The sequence below is a fragment of the Pristis pectinata genome, chromosome 14 (assembly GCF_009764475.1).
Source record: "Pristis pectinata isolate sPriPec2 chromosome 14, sPriPec2.1.pri, whole genome shotgun sequence".
Lineage (NCBI taxonomy): Eukaryota > Metazoa > Chordata > Chondrichthyes > Rhinopristiformes > Pristidae > Pristis > Pristis pectinata.
The window spans coordinates 52,633,708-52,649,633 of NC_067418.1; the positions used below are offsets into that span (position 1 = coordinate 52,633,708).

General features: G+C 45.4%; 1 non-coding gene across 1 annotated transcript; it reads left to right on the forward strand.

Annotated features, from left to right (window-relative positions):
- The first annotated feature begins 15,599 nt into the window (after positions 1 to 15,599).
- trnaf-aaa (transfer RNA phenylalanine (anticodon AAA)) lies at positions 15,600 to 15,682 on the forward strand. Its single transcript has one exon. It is a non-coding gene; the product is annotated as a tRNA-Phe (tRNA).
- The last annotated feature ends 244 nt before the right edge of the window (positions 15,683 to 15,926 follow it).

Consider the following 15,926-nt stretch of genomic DNA (forward strand, 5'->3'; position numbering starts at 1 on the left):
ATCTACTGCTAATAAAATGGCTTTTCAAAGTCAGGTGTTTTGATCACAGGATGGTAGCATAAAATGGCTTTCACTTCTCAAATGCTTCTTGACAAGAAGCTGTCCAAACAAACTTTACTCCCTTCTTCAGAAGATTAGTTAGGGGAAGAGCAATATCAGCAAAGTTTTTACAAAATTTTCGATAATAAAACAACCATTCCCAAAATCTTCTAACAGTCCTCGTATCTGTGGGAATATGGAACTCAGATATTGCTTGAACTTTGCTGAAAGGAGCTTGCTTGCCTTGACCTACAACATAACCAAGATACGTCACAGTGGCATGGCCAAATTCACTTTTAGCCAGTTACGTAAGGTTAGCCTTGGAAAGTCTTTCAAACAACCTTTCTACGCAGAGATGTGATCCTCCCATGTATCATTCCCAGTCACTAAGTCGTCAATGTAGGCATCTGTATGTTTTAACCCTGAATCACTAATTATCATTCTTTGAAATGTTGCCAGAGCATTTTTCATTCCAAATGGCTAAACATTGTATTCATACAATCCAGAAGGGGTTACAAAGGCTGAGATCTCGCTTCCTCTATCTGTTAATGGAACACACCAGTCCCCTTTTAATAGGTCAATCTTTGTAAGAAATTTTGCCTTTCCCACTCTGTCTATGCAATCATCCGCCCTAGGAATAGGGTAAGCATCTGACTTTGTTACAGCATTCATTTTCCTGTAATCTGTGCAGAATCTAACAGTTCCATCAGGTTTAGGAACAATAACACAGGGCGAACTCCAATTTGAAGTAGAATGTCTAATAATATCATTTTCCAACATGTATTTGATTTCCTGATCAACAAGTTTACTTTTTTCCACATTCATTCGATATGGGTGTTGTTTGATTGGTTTTGCATCGCCAACATCAACATCATGGGTATTATCGATGTTCTGTTTGGAACATCTGGAACAGATTTTTAAATTTTAAAATTAATTCTATCATCTGTTGTTTTTGTGAAACTTGTAAATGGTCCAACTTCGTTTCAAGGTTCTCCAGGATATTTTGGTGTTTTAGTTTTGATGGAACAATATTTGGTCTAAATTGGCCTTCCTCAACATCAACATCAGGCATTCTAGAAACAACCTTTACACCATCCACCAAGGCCACAACTGAATCCCTCTCATAATAAGGTTTAGCATGTTTACATGACAGAGTTTGTTTTCTTGCGTCTATCTGGTGTTTTGATTATATATGTTAGATCAGTCACTCGAGATTCAATAACATAGGGTCCAGAAAAACGAGATTGCAAGGGATTATTTTGGCTAGGGAAAAATACCAACACCTTTTGCCCCACTGCGAATGTCCTAGGCCGAGCACGTCTATCAAAATATGTCTTCATTCTTATCTGGCTTGTTTTCAAATTCTCTCTCGCCAGCTGGCAGACTCTCTCCAACCGAGTTTTAAATTTTTGGACATAGTCCAACAGACTCAAGTGAACTTCCTCATTAACCATTGCTCTCTTAACAACTCCAAAGGTCCTCTCACCCTATGTCCAAATACAAGCTCAAACGGACTAAATCCTATTGACTCCTGGATTGATTCTCTACGGAAAACAAAATTAAATGGATACCTTCGTCCCAATCCTTGGTGTTTTCAAAGCAATAAGTCTTCAGCATATTTTTGAGAGTAGAATGAAATCTCTCCAGAGCTCCTTGAGATTCTGGGTGATTTGCAGATGATACAATCTGCTTTGCTCCCAGCTCATAGACTATTTGTTGAAAAATTTTTGACATAAAATTTCTACTTGATCAGATTGGATTTCTTTTGGCAAACCAAACAGGTAAAAAATTTTACAAGAGCCTTTGACACCGTCTTGGCCTTAATATTTCTAAGGGGTATTGCCTCTGGAAATCTAGAAGTGGCACACATGATGGTTAACAAATACTGATTTCCAGTCTTAGACTTTGGTAAGGGGCCAACACAGTCCACAATCACCTTCGAAAAGGGTTCACCAAAAGCAGGAATTGGCTTCAAAGGAGCCACAGGGGTTTTTTGATTTGGTTTACCTACCATCTGACATGTGTGGCAGGTTCGACAAAACATCACCACATCTTTTCTCAAAGCAGGCCAATAGAATTGTTTCAAAATCTTCCCTATAGTTTTATTCACACCAAGACCACCCAAAGGCATACTTTGGGCCAGGTTTAAAATCTCATCCCTTTGAACCTTTGAACAACAACCCGATGAATAACTTCCCATTCCTCATTAACAGGAACATGAGGAGGTCTCCATTTCAACATTAACACTCCATTTTTGACATAGTATCCAGTTGGCACTTTTTCAATCTCCTCACATGAGAGTGCTTTTTCTTTCAATTCTGTCAACTCAGGGTCCTTTGTCTGTTCCACCATAAAATCCTTCCTCGACAAAGACAAATCTTTAAATTCAGGCTCACTATAAGGATGTTGATCCTCCAATGAAGACAGAAAAGTCTCAGATAAGGCATCATAATTTTCTTCCTGTTTGGGACTGTCACAAGGAACTACATCAGACTGCACCGGACTGTCTGTCTTGGCTAATTCTCTATCTCTAGCTCGAGTCACCGCACATGATGGGTAAACATTGGATCATTCTCAGACTCATCAATCCTTGGTTTGGTCGTTAACCGTACCAGGATCAATTTCTCCATCTGCAAGGTCATTTCCCAATAACAAAGAAACTCCTTCACTGGCAAACTAGGTCCTATCCCTATCTCGACTGGTCCTTCTACGAACTTTGAATTTAAAATCACCCTGTGAAAAGGGACAGACATGGTGTCACCTGTAACGCCTCGTACTAGATTTACTTCACCAGTGTCACTTTCTTCACCAAAATTTGAAACACTGTCCAGCAAGAGAGATTGACTAGACCCTATCTCTAAGAATTTTCACTGGCTCCTGGGGTGACTCATCATTCAGTGAAACAAAACCCTCTGATACATACGAACGGAATTCTTTTCTCACCTCCTCCAACTTTTCCGCTTTTCCCTCTTGCAAGGACTGATCTTTAACAGCATCTCCTAAACCTTTTTGATTTTTAATTGTCTGAAAGCAAGCATTGGGCCCAGCTTCCTTCATTTTCTTCAAAAGGGCACAATCAGATATCACATGGCCAGGTTTCCTACAGTAATAGCAAGTACGCTCAACAGGTTTATCCAACCCTGGCTTCTTTTCATCCTTTCCTTTTTGATTACCTCCCAATTTAATCTCCGGTTTACCTGGATTGTTTTTGTAACTCTTTTGAAAGGTTTTAGGTTGTCCCCATTTTGATTTATGGGTATTAGCATAATCATCTGCCAACCTAGCAGTTTCTTGTAAAGTTTCCACTGCCTTTTCATTTAAATATGTTGTTAATTCAGCTGGAACACATCTTTTAAAGTCTTCCACCAGTATCAATTCTGTCAATTTATCATAATCCCCATCTACATTTTTAGCCAGGCACCATCGTTCAAAACATATTCTCTTTCCATTGGCAAATTCCATATAAGTCTGATCTGCATATTTCCTCGTCTCTGAATTTTTGTCTATAAGCCTCAGATACCAATTCATAGGCCTTCAAAATAGCTTGTTTTACCTTGGTATAATCAGCTGCATCCTCAGCAGACAAAGCAGAATAAGCTTTTTGAGCTTTACCTTAAATCACACTCTGTACCATAAGAGCCCATCCTTTCCTTGGCCAGTTTGAACTCAGAGCAACCTTTTCAAAATGTTGGAAATACTGATCAACCTGATCTTCTTCAAATGGAGGGAATAATCGAACCTACCTGCTGGCTGAAAAACCATCATCAGAATCAGATTCCAAACTCCTACTCTTCATTTGTAACTCATGCTGCCTCTGTTTCTCCTTTTCCTCACTATCCAGCTCCATCCTCTTCAATTCCATCTGCTTCATTGCTAGATCAGCCTCTATCTTCATCTGAGTTAGCTTTTGTTCGGCCTCTATCTTTAATTGGGTTTGCTCTCGTTCAGCCTCTAATCTCTTTTGTTCGGCCTCTAATTTCTTTTGCTTTCGTTCAGCTTCTAATCTCTTTTTTTCTCGTTCAGCCTCTATCTTTAACTGGGTTTGTTCTCGTTCAGCCTTTATCTTTGCCAGCTGCACCTGTGCCTCAGAAATTGCTATTTCACTGCAAGGAAACTGTTTTAACACTTCCTTCTCAAACACCTTCTTTTCCACATAATGGCCAGCTATCAGTCTCTGAATATCTGCCTTTCTCATAGACTGCTTTACTTCTGTAAGGTTTAGCCTTGTAGCAATCTTTATCAAATCATCCTTTTTCGCCACCTCCAATCCCTTTCGGGTTGGTGATTCCAAAAATGCCTTAATATCCATTGCTGCTGGTTTCCACACACTCAAGCCAATTAAAAAGAATTTATCAGACCTCCCTCAAAAATCTTTGGATTGAATCCCGGACGAATCTTGTCAATCTGGGGAACGATCCCAGACGACTCTCGTTAACCTTGGGAATATCCCGACGAGCCCCCCAATTTTGTCACACCAGCAACAAAAGAACACCTGAGCATAATTTAGTGTTAAAAACTATTTTATTAATCACTACTTATAATAATACGTAAAATAAAAGTAAAAATATGTATGTTAGAATTCAAAAATGTTAAACCTCGAACGTTAACCCCAAAACTAAACTCTTCGCGTGTGTGTGACAAAGTCCAAAACTCCCAGTTCCGGAATGGTTCTTAAAGTTCAGTTCCGCAAGCCATAAGGTGAAACATGAGCAAGGGCTTCTTCAACAACCACCGTTGTCTGAAGATAAGATGTAGATGTAGAAAAATTGAGACAGAGTACATACGAAATCCAAATGTTCAACGATGGAACCCAAACGACACTTCAGTGTTTACTCGGTAGTGACTTCCTCACCCCGAAAGCATCCGAACCGTGGTCGTCCATATACAAATACTTGTTTCCTTCTACAGGTCAGAAACAAAGTGAACTCCACCGGATTACTTCCAACTTCATACGTGGATTTCAGTGGCAAACACAGTTATTGTTTCTCATCCATCGATAGAGAAAACAAGCAGGCTGGTGTCTCTCTCCCTTCTCTCTCTCTCCTTCTTCTTCTTCTGACTTCTTCAACAACGTCATTACGACCTTTATCTTCTATTGACGTAAGCACGCCCCACACACGTATACACACACTCTCTATCTTAAAGGGACTTTCACTGAGTCCTTAGCACTTGTTACTGACGGGAACAGCCTCCGGGGCTCTCTGTCCTGTCTGTCTGCCTGACTTATTCTTCCTCTTCCCTCCCCTGACTGTCACCATTCTATCTGCCTCCTGAACCTCAGATGTACCTACCCTAAGGGGGGTGACTGTCACCTGATGCACCATGTCTACATAACTCTCTCCCTCCCTTATGCTGCGCAGTGTTTGCAGCTGCGACTCCAGCTCATCAACTCTGAGCCGAAGTTCGTCCAGCCTCAAGCACTTACTGCAGATGTGGCCATCTTGGACCGCAGCAAGGTCCACGAGTTCCCACATCAAACAGCTGCAGAACACCACCATGTCCTCCATCTAACTGCCTTTTTTCCCCTAGTTAATCCCACCTACTAATCGATAATGACCAAAAGCTAAACCTTGCCTTTACCTACTTACCAGCTACTTACCCTCGTTGCCCCTTCACGCCGAAGCCCCTTGAGCCAAAGCCCAGAACACTCTGCTACCACTCACTCCGCTTCCCGCTCCAACGCTGCCCGCTCTATAGGCTGTTTGCTTTTTAAGCTGCCCGCGCCGCGCCTGCGCAGTCCAGCCCCCACTCGACTACTTAAAAAACTCATTAAAAAATCTAAACTTTACCCTAAAAACCCTAACAAACACTAACCCTTACACCCAAAAACTCTAATAAAAGTGATAAACAGAGAAAACACTTAGCTGCTCCGAAGTCCTCCGAACCGAAGCCCGAGTCTTCCGAAGTTTTTTTTCACTCTTTTTTAAGTTGTCCGTGCCCCGCCTGCGCAGTGCAGCCCCCACTCGCCTGTTCCACTAACCCGTTTGATTGAGGGTGGGAGGCTGTGGTGGTGTGCAGCTGCGTCCCCATCATGTTAGCTAATGCAGACCATAGGCTGGAGGTAAATTGTGTGCCTCTCTATGAAGTGATGTGAGCTGGAACACCAAAACGTGAGATCCAAGTTGTGAGCAGCGGCCGGGCACAGGAATCAGTCGTGATGTCAGATAGAGGGGTTGCCTCTGGCCACCTCGTGAACCGGTCCACCATGGTAAGGAGGTACCGAGCCCCTCTTGAAACCGGAAGAGCGCCTACGAGGTCGACGTGGATGTGGTAAAACCTTCTACGGGTCGGCTCGAATTGCTGTCGCGGAACCTTGGTGTGTTGTTGGATTTTAGATGTCTCGCAGTGCTGACAATTCCTGGCCCACACTCTGACCTGTTTGCGCAGGCCATGCCAGATGAACTTGCTGGCGACCTGATGGACGGGTGCGTCAACCCATGTACCGAATCGAAAACGCGTTTCCGCCAGGCTGCGGAAACTATAGAGCGGGGTTGACCTGCTGCGATTTTGCAAAGGAGGGTCTGCTGACCAGGACCAACCAAGAAATCTTGGAGTTGCATGCCCGAGATTGCGGTTTTACAGCTGCGCAGTTCGTCGTCGGCTTGCTGTGCGGCAGCCAGGGCCTTGTAGTCGATACCCAGGGACAAGCTGTGGATAGCTGGTCTGGAAAGTGCGTCAGCAACGACATTGTCCTTCCCAGAGACATGTTGGACATCCGTTGTGAATTCGGATATATAGGACAAATGTCTCTGCTGACGAGCTGACCAGGGATCAGAGGCTTTGGAGAAGGCAAAGGACAAAGGCTTATGGTCGGTGAAGGCGGTGAAAGGCCTGCCTTCCAAAAAGTACCGGAAATGCCGGACCGCCAGCTACAGCGCTAGGAGTTCCCGATCAAAAGCGCTGTATTTCAGTTCGGGTGATCTAAGGTGCCTGCTGAAAAATGCCAATGGTTGCCAACTGCTTTCAATTAGTTGTTCCAGTACCCCACCAACCGCGGTGTTGGATGCGTCCACCGTGAGGGCGGTTGGGACGTCTATCCTAAGGTGTACAAGCATCGTTGCGTTTGCTAGGGTGTCATTGGCCTTAACGAAGGCAGACGCAGCCTCGTCGTTCCAGGCGATGTCCTTGCCCTTACCAGCCATCAGTGCGAACAAAGGACGCAGGATACGGGCTGCTGCAGGGATGAACCGATAGTAAAATTTGACCATCCCCAGGATTTCCTGTAGGCCTTTGACCGGGCTGGGGCGGGCAAAATGGCGGATAGCGTCTAACTTGGCAGGTAGAGGTGTTGTTCCGTCGCTGGTGATTCTTTGGCCGAGGAAATCGATAGAGTCAAGCCCGAATTGGCACTTGGCCGGGTTGATTGTGAGGCCGAAATCACGGAGACGGGAATACAGCTGGCGGAGGTGGGAAAGGTGTTCTTGGCGGTCACGACTGGCGATTAGTATGTCATCTAAGTAAATGAACAGGAGGTCCAGGTCTCGGCCTACCGCGTCCATCAGCCGCTGGAAGGTCCGCGCGGCGTTCTTAAGGCCGAATAGCATTCGAAGGAATTAGAAAAGGCCGAATGGAGTGGTAATTGAAGTTTTGGGAACGTCATCCGGATGGACAGGGATTTAGTGGTATCCTCGAACGAGGTCCACTTTGGAAAAGATGCGGGCCCCATGTAGGTTCACAGCGAATTCCTGAATGTGAGGGATGTGATAGCGGTCCGGGGTGGTGGCGTCATTTAGCCTGCGGTAGTCGCCGCATGGCCTCCACCCGCCGGTGACTTTGGGGACCATGTGCAGGAGGGAGTCCCAGGGGCTGTCTGACCTGCGAACAATCCCCAGCTCCTCCATGCGACAGAACTCTTCCTTTTCCAGGTGGAGCTTGTCTGGAGGTAGGCGTCGAGCTCGGGCATGAAGTGGTGGGCCCGTTGGCAATGATGTGGTGTTGGACCCTGTGTTTGGGCATAGAGTTCGTAAACTGAGGTGCCAAAACCGATGAGAATTCGGCTAGAAGCTTGGTGAACTCGTTGCCAGACAGGAAAATGGAGTCCAAGCGCGGGGCTGGTAGGCTGGTTTCTCCCAGGGGGTAGGTCTGGAAGGTTGTGGAGTGGACTGGCCGTTTCCCTCGCAGGCCGACTAACAGGTTGTGGGCCCGAAGGATATCGGCTCCTAGGAGTGGTCGGGCGACGGTGGCAAGGGTGAAGGTCCAGGTGAAATGGCTGCCGCCGAATTGTAACTGAAGTGTACGGGTACCCAAAGTCCGTATCGTTGTGCCGTTTGCGGCATTGAGTACCGGACCTTGTTGCCTGTTATGAGTGTCGCTGCCGGTCGGGGGCAAAATACTGACCTCTTCTCCAGTATCGACGAGGAAACGCCGCCCGGACTGCTTGTCCCGAACGAATAGGGGGCTTTGTCGGTGGCCAGCCGCCGTAGCTGTTAGCGCCGGCTGGCGCTGGCGTTGCCCTGATTTGCAGGGTGGGCGGCATCGACGGGCCTCCGCGCCCCACCTCTGATGGTACAAACACAGTTGGTTGGCAGTGTCGTCGTCTGTGTTTCTGGGGCGTGGTCGCCCGGTTGCTGGGACTGGTTTAGGTGGGCGTTGGGCTCGCGGCCTAGCGATTTGGCCCGCGGACGAATCCAGCTCGTGTTTGATCTTCCACAGGACATCTGCCCGGGCAGCCACCTCACGAGGGTTGCTGAAATCAGCGTTGGCCAACAGCAGGTGAATGTCATCGGGTAGTCGTTCGAGGAAGGCCTGTTCGAACATTAGGCAGGGCTTGTGACCTTGGCCAATGCCAGCATCTCATTCATTATCGCGGATGGGGATCTGTCCCCCAGGCCATCGAGATGAAGGAGGCGGGTGGCGCGCTCAAGACGGGAGAGGCCGAAGGTCCGAATCAGAATATCTTTGACAGCTGGGTACTTATGTTCCTCCGGAGGGGACTGGATGAACTCACTGACCAAGGCGGTTGTCTCCTGGTCCAGAGCGCTGACCACATAGTAGTACTTTGTGTAGTCGGAGGTGATCCGCCGAAGGTGGAATTGCGCTTCGGCCTGGTGAAACCAGACGCGGGGACGAAGCGTCGAAAAGGTGGACAGCTTGAGTGCCAATGTGTTGGATGCTGCGTTGCCGCCCATTGTGTGGGTCCAAAATCAATTTGGACCGTCGGGGTCACCAATGTAGCGGTTGCTACCGCGGAATGAAAACAAAACGCGAGTCGTAGAGTTTCTGAACAGAACTGGTTTATTTTCCCGCCTTGCGCGGGCCTTTTAAGGGAGACTGTTCCCGCCCAATGCAACCGGCAATGACGTATATGCTACGTCATCAAGTCTTTCCCGCGCGTGGGTTCTCCCCGTCGCTCGGGGAAAACGAAGGCCCGCCGCCATATTGGGCCTCGCCGCTCCGACGCCGTGCGACCCGACTGCCGAACCGGTTCGCTTGCCCGGACGGTGAGTCGCTACAATACTAACATTTACTGTGTCCATACCCCTCATAATTCTGTAAACCTCAATCAAATCTCCCCTCATTCTTCTACGCTCCAAGGAATAAAGTCCAAACCTGTTCAATCTTTCCCTGTAACTCGACTCCTGAAGAACCGGCAACATGCTAGTAATTCTGCTCTGCACTTTTTCCATCTCACTGCGATACTTCTGATAGTTCAGTGACCATAACTGCACACAATGTAGCAAATTTGGGTTTAACCAATGTGTTATTTATAACCTCACCATAACATCCAAACTCCTATACTCAATGCTTGATTTATGAATTCCAGGATGCCAAAATCTTTCTTTACAAGCCTGTCTACCTGCGACGCCACTCTCAAGGAATTATATATCTGAACTCACAGATCCCTTTGTTTCTCCGCACACCTCAGTGCCCTACCATTTTTTGTATGTCCTGCTTGATTTGTCCTTCTAAATTGCAACATCTCACACTTGTCTGCATTAATTCCATCTGCCATTTTCTGGCCCATTTTTCCAGTTGGTCCAGATCCCTCTGCAAGCTTTGAAAGCCTTGCTCGCTGTCCACAAAGCCTCCAATCTTAGTGTCATCGGCAAACATGCTGTTAAATTTACCACATTATCTTCTAGATTACTGAGATAGACAACAAACAACAGTGATCCCAGTACAGATCCCTGAGGCACACCAGTAGTCACAGGCCTCCAGTCTGAGAAACAATCGTCCGCTACCACTCTTTGACTTTCACAACGCAGCCAGTTTCGCATCCAGTTTACACCCTCTCCATGGAATCCTAGTGTCTGAACATACTGAACTAACTCTCCATGTGGGAACTTCTCAAAGGCTTTACTAAAGTCCGTGTAGACAACATCCACAGCCTTTCCTTCATTTACTTTCTTGGTACCCTCCTCGAAAAAATCTACAATATTCGTTAAACACGATCAACCACGCACAAAGACATGCGGACTATCCTTAATTAGCCCTTGGTTGTCCAAATACTTGTATATCCGATCTCTCAGAACAACTCCTAAGAATTTACTTTCTACTGATGTTAGGTTCACCGCCGGTAATTGCCTGGTTTACTTTTAGAGCCTTCTTTAAACAACAGAAAGACATGAGTTACCCTCCAGTCCTCCGGCACCGCATCCGTGGCGAAGGACATTTTAAATATATCTGTCAGGCCTCTGAAATTTCTACACTAGTCTCTGTCAAGGTCCGACGACATATCTTGTCAGGCCCTGGGGATTTGTCTACCTTTATTTGCATTAAGACAGCGAATACCTTGAATCTCTATATGTTCCATGACACTACTGCTTGTTTCCCTTCCTTCCATGTACACTATGCCGGTTTACCGAGTAAATAATGATAACAAAAATACGGTTTAAGATCTCCCCCATCTCCTGAGGGTCCACACATGGACGACCACTCTGATATTCTAGGGGAGCTTACTATCCTTTTACTCTTAATATACTTGTAGAAACCCCCGGATTTACCTTCACACTATCTGCCAAAGCAATCTCATGTCTTTCTTTTGCCTTTATGATGTCCTTCTCTAGTATTTTCTAACATTTTCTACTCTCTTCAAGTACGTCATTTGTTCCGAGTTGCCTGTACCCGCTATACACTTCCCGCTTTTTCTTAAGCAGATCACCAATATCCCTTGAAAACCAAGGTTCCCTATGCCTGTTAACTTTTCCCTTAATTCTGACAGGAACATGCAAGTTATGCACTCTCAAAATTTCGCATTTGAAGGACTACCTCTTAACGAACACATGTTTGCCAGTAAACAACTTATCCCAAACCACTCTTCCTAGATCCTTTCTCACTTCCGTAATATTGCTTTTCTCAAATTTCGAATATCAACTCGAGGACCAGACCTATCCTTATCCAGAATGAACTTGAAACTAATGACATTAATGTCACTGGATATAAAATGTTCACCAACACATACTTGTGTCTCCTGACCTGTCAGGTTCCCTTATATGAGATCAAGTATTGCATTCTCTCTCGTTGGTACGTGTATATATCGATATAGAAAACTTTCCTGAACACATTTCAAAAATTCCAAGCCCTCCAGCCCTTTCACATTGTGCACATTTCTGCCGATGTGGCAATTTAATTCCCCGAACTTTACCCACCTGACACCGTTTAGCTCGGAGCACGGGTATTCGAATACATTTCGTGCAACTGGGGGATTAGGCTCGCAATGGGTTGAAGATTAATGAAAAATACAGGCTCCTAAACCAATAAATAGTGATAATAAATCGGCGTAGTGGTGTGAGATCAGTGTTAGGTATGATTGGATAATGGCCTTGAACTGTTCAGAAGTTTTGTTGCATTCGTGTAAGATTTCCCCGCACCTGCTTGTGCTGAATACGAGCGCTGGAAAGAAACTCCCAGACAAGGTATAACTGGATGAGTTTAACCGGTGGGTTGCAGGGGCGATGACCGAGAGACGATTCACACGTTGACTAATGATAATTTCAATGGAGGCAACAATGAGAAACATCGAAATGTAGAAAGTATAACAGAATGACCGGGTAATTGGAGTCTTCCCCGCCATTCAGCACGATTCGGGGCTGACCATCGATTACCACACCATATACCTGCTCCGTCTGCAAACACACTGATACATTTGGCGTCCAGAGATACATCTGCTGCCTTCTGAAGCTCGGACCCTGCAGATTTCTGAGATTGGGAGTCATTTCCTCGCTCAGCAAGTGAAGAGATTTATCCTCATTGTGATTATAAAAAAACAGTGCTGTTCCTTTGTACATCAAAACCGAGAACTACAGCATCCAAACCTCAGAGTGCTAAAGTGGGTAGCGGCAATTTACTTATTTCAATCAAGAGTCACTTCTCAATCCTTTCACCTTTACTTTGAACCCGTGACCTCTAGCGCGAGTGTTCTCCTGCAAATGAAACAGCCTCCCAAAACTCACTTTGACTCAGGCGCTCATTACTGAATACAGTTGAAACGGATATCACGCTGCCTTCACCTCTCGGAAGAAATATTTCCAGTCTCTCTCATCCATCTTTCCAATAGTTGTCCCTCATAGCACGAAACATTCTCCTCTGCCTTTGCTGGACCTTCGCAAATGCCTCAACATCCTTTCTGTAATTGGGCTACTAGAACAAAACTGCTCACGCGGAGACCACACCAATTCTGTGGAAGAAAACACAGCACGACTACCACATGTTTTGTATTCCCATGTGCGGTTCAGCATCGAGGTTACCATGCCATATTGAGCGCGTTCTCACTGAGCCCAACCGCGTTCAATGACTTCTGTTCACATACCCTGAGCGGCCTTTGCACCTGCACGCATTTTAAAAGAAAATCGTTCACTTTATCTTGCTTGTACTCATTCTCTGTTAAAGTGTCATGCCGCGCGTTTCTCCAGCTTAAACTGCATCTGTCATGCGATTATATCCATTGTATGTATCACCTTCCTCCTGGCTGTTCAAAGATGCCCAGCCTCGTGTCCACCGCATATACAGAAAATGTACTTTGCACCTCTAATTACAGGTCATCAATAAATAAAAAAAAATAAGGAGAGACCTCAACACCGATCCGTGGGTACTTCATTATTCCTCTTCCTACACAAGATAAGAAGCGACTCAAAGACGACAGAACAGAAACAGGCCCTACGCTGACCATGATGGCAGTCTAGTTCATCCCATCGGCCTGTACGTGGTCTGTACACATTCATCTCCTGTATTTTCATGTGTCTGTATAAATGCAACTGAAATGTCGCTATATTATCTCTTTTCACCCTTCCCCTGGCAGCGCGCTTCCCCTGATACCTTCCACTCGCTGTGGAATAAAAACTTGTCTCGCAAATATCGTTGAAGTTTCTCCTCTCTCATATTAAACTGATGCCTTTCAGTATTTGACAGTTCTACCCTGGCAAAACCACTCCTTCTATGCCTATAATAATTCTATCCGGTCGCCCTTAGCTCTCCGACGCGCCACAGAGACAATCCAAGTTAGTCCAACCTCTCCTTTTAGCAAATACTTTCTATTAGAGATACCATCCTGGTGAGACATTTATGCTACCGTCTCTAAAGCCCCTCTGCAATGTGGCGACCAGGACTGCACACAGTACTCCAAATGCGCCCCAACTGAAGTTTTGCACAGTTCATCCTGAGGAAAGACCTCTTGCTTCCCATGCAAACTTGGTCTCTCATAACTTCGTCCGGTCGCCTCTCAGCCTCCGACGTTGAAAAGGAAACAATCCAAGTTTTTGGTCAACCTATCCATTTCTCAAACACTTTCTATTCCAGGCAACATCATGGTGAACCTCCTCTGCACCCTGTCCAAATTATTCACATCTTTTCCTGTAAAGTGGTGACCAGAACTGCACATAATACTCCAAATGTATCCTCAATAACATTTTATACAGCTTGAACATCATTTCCCAACCTTTACACTCAATACATCGATCCATGAAGGTAAACATGCCTTACGCCTTCCGAATCAGCCAATCCACTTGTTTTGCCACTTCAGGGAGATATGGACACGCACCCAAAGTTTGATCTGCTCATCAATGCTCCGATGAGTACGACTATTTACTGTATACTTTCCTCTTGCACTTGAGCTCCTTAAAATGCAGCACTTCACACTTGTCCGGATAACGCTCCATCCACCAGGTTTTCCGCCCAAATTTGCGCCTGATCTGTATCCTGCTTCATCCTTTGAGAACCTCCGTCGCTGTCCACAGCTCCACCAATTTTTATTCTTCAGCCACCACTATACCCATACTGTGATCATGAATTCAACGCCAGACGCATCAACATTTTCGATCCCATGGAAACTGGGGAAAGGCTTTTCAGAAGTCCATGTACACCTCACTGACTGCATCACCCTCAGCAGCCCCATCAGTTACCACATTAAAAAAAATCATCAGGATTAAACGCGAGTTGTCCTTTACAAATCTGTGCTGATCTGACCTAATTAATTACTGTTCCTCCAAGTGACACGTGATCTTGTCTTGATCCATTGTTTCTGATAGTTTTCCAACCACAGAGGTTAAACTGTCTCTACAAGAGCTGTTCATGTTGTTAACGGGATAACTGGGCTCACGGACTCAAACTACGTGCTTGACCATTCCGGAGAGTGATGAGGAGAAGCGCTTTCACACACACTGGATTAAATTGTTGTCGTTGGAGTTCGCTGCAGTGTCACTTCAGTCAAAGAAACGGCTAAATCAATGCTAAATTATGTACAACATTCGCGACGTAGCTCATACGTGTTCATTATCTTACAGACAAAAATAATAAACACACTTGAACTGTGTACTCATCAACAAATGGCAATGAATCCATTCAATTCTAATATAATGAGCACATTCAAAACCATAGCACAATACATCTGTAGCTATTTGACACCCTCCGCACATCGATCCGCACCCCTGTCTTCAAACCCAATAACTCCCAAATCCTACAACATGTGTAGAACAACGTGCATTTGGAACGTGTTGCTTCTTTGTCTGAAAAACATAGCTCCGACCGAAGGGAATCTCTCTTCACGGAAGCTCCCTGAGCTGCTCAATGCAGAAATAACATTTGCTGTTTCTATTTTTGTTTCCACTGCCTCAGAAATTTTGAGAAATTCAACCAGTTCAGGCAACAATTTGGAAGCATTTCTGCTGTGCTGTGAAACAGAAGGAGACAAAGGTGGAAGATCTTCTCAACGATCTGCGGTTTTCAAACGCCCTCCACATCCAACAACACCATGATCCGCGCCATGATTTAGTTTTTCTTAGCCTGATCAGTCCCGTCTATACCCGTGGTAAAATCCAACACAGCATCCCTGTTGTGGTGCGCCGATTGCCTCACACTGTTCCATTAGCACTGCTGCCTCTGAATTACCGTTTCATTTCTGGAAACACAAACATACAATCACCTCTGCAGATTTTCTGATACTTTATTTGCAACTTTATTCTGTCATCTCTCGCTTTCATCCATACTCTTGAATTTTCATTTTCAAAATCCTTTCCGGTTAAAATTCGCGGAAGTAAAAATTAAATTATTCACTGTCTCCCGTTCTCTCGGCTGTCAGCATCACTTGCTCCTTTAATATGTGATATAAACTCGATTTCCCTGCGGTAGCTACGATGGCCGAGTGGATTAGGCGTTGGATTAAAAATCCAATGGGCGTTTCTCCGCGTAGGTTAGAACCCTGTTCGCAGCTGGTTTACATTTACCCGAGAGGTTACAATCAAATTTCACACCAAAGGGATTGGCTGAAAATCATCAGCCTTTGCGGTTAAACCGAGTGCCATCTGCTGTTGCATGGACGTTCGGGCCTACATTAATATCCACGTTTGTTCAGCAGGTCAGACAGCATCCATAGAGACAGAGGATGAGTCAACATTTCTGGTCAGCGACCTTCCAGCGAGGAATGAAATGTCACTGAGCAAGACAACAGATCGATG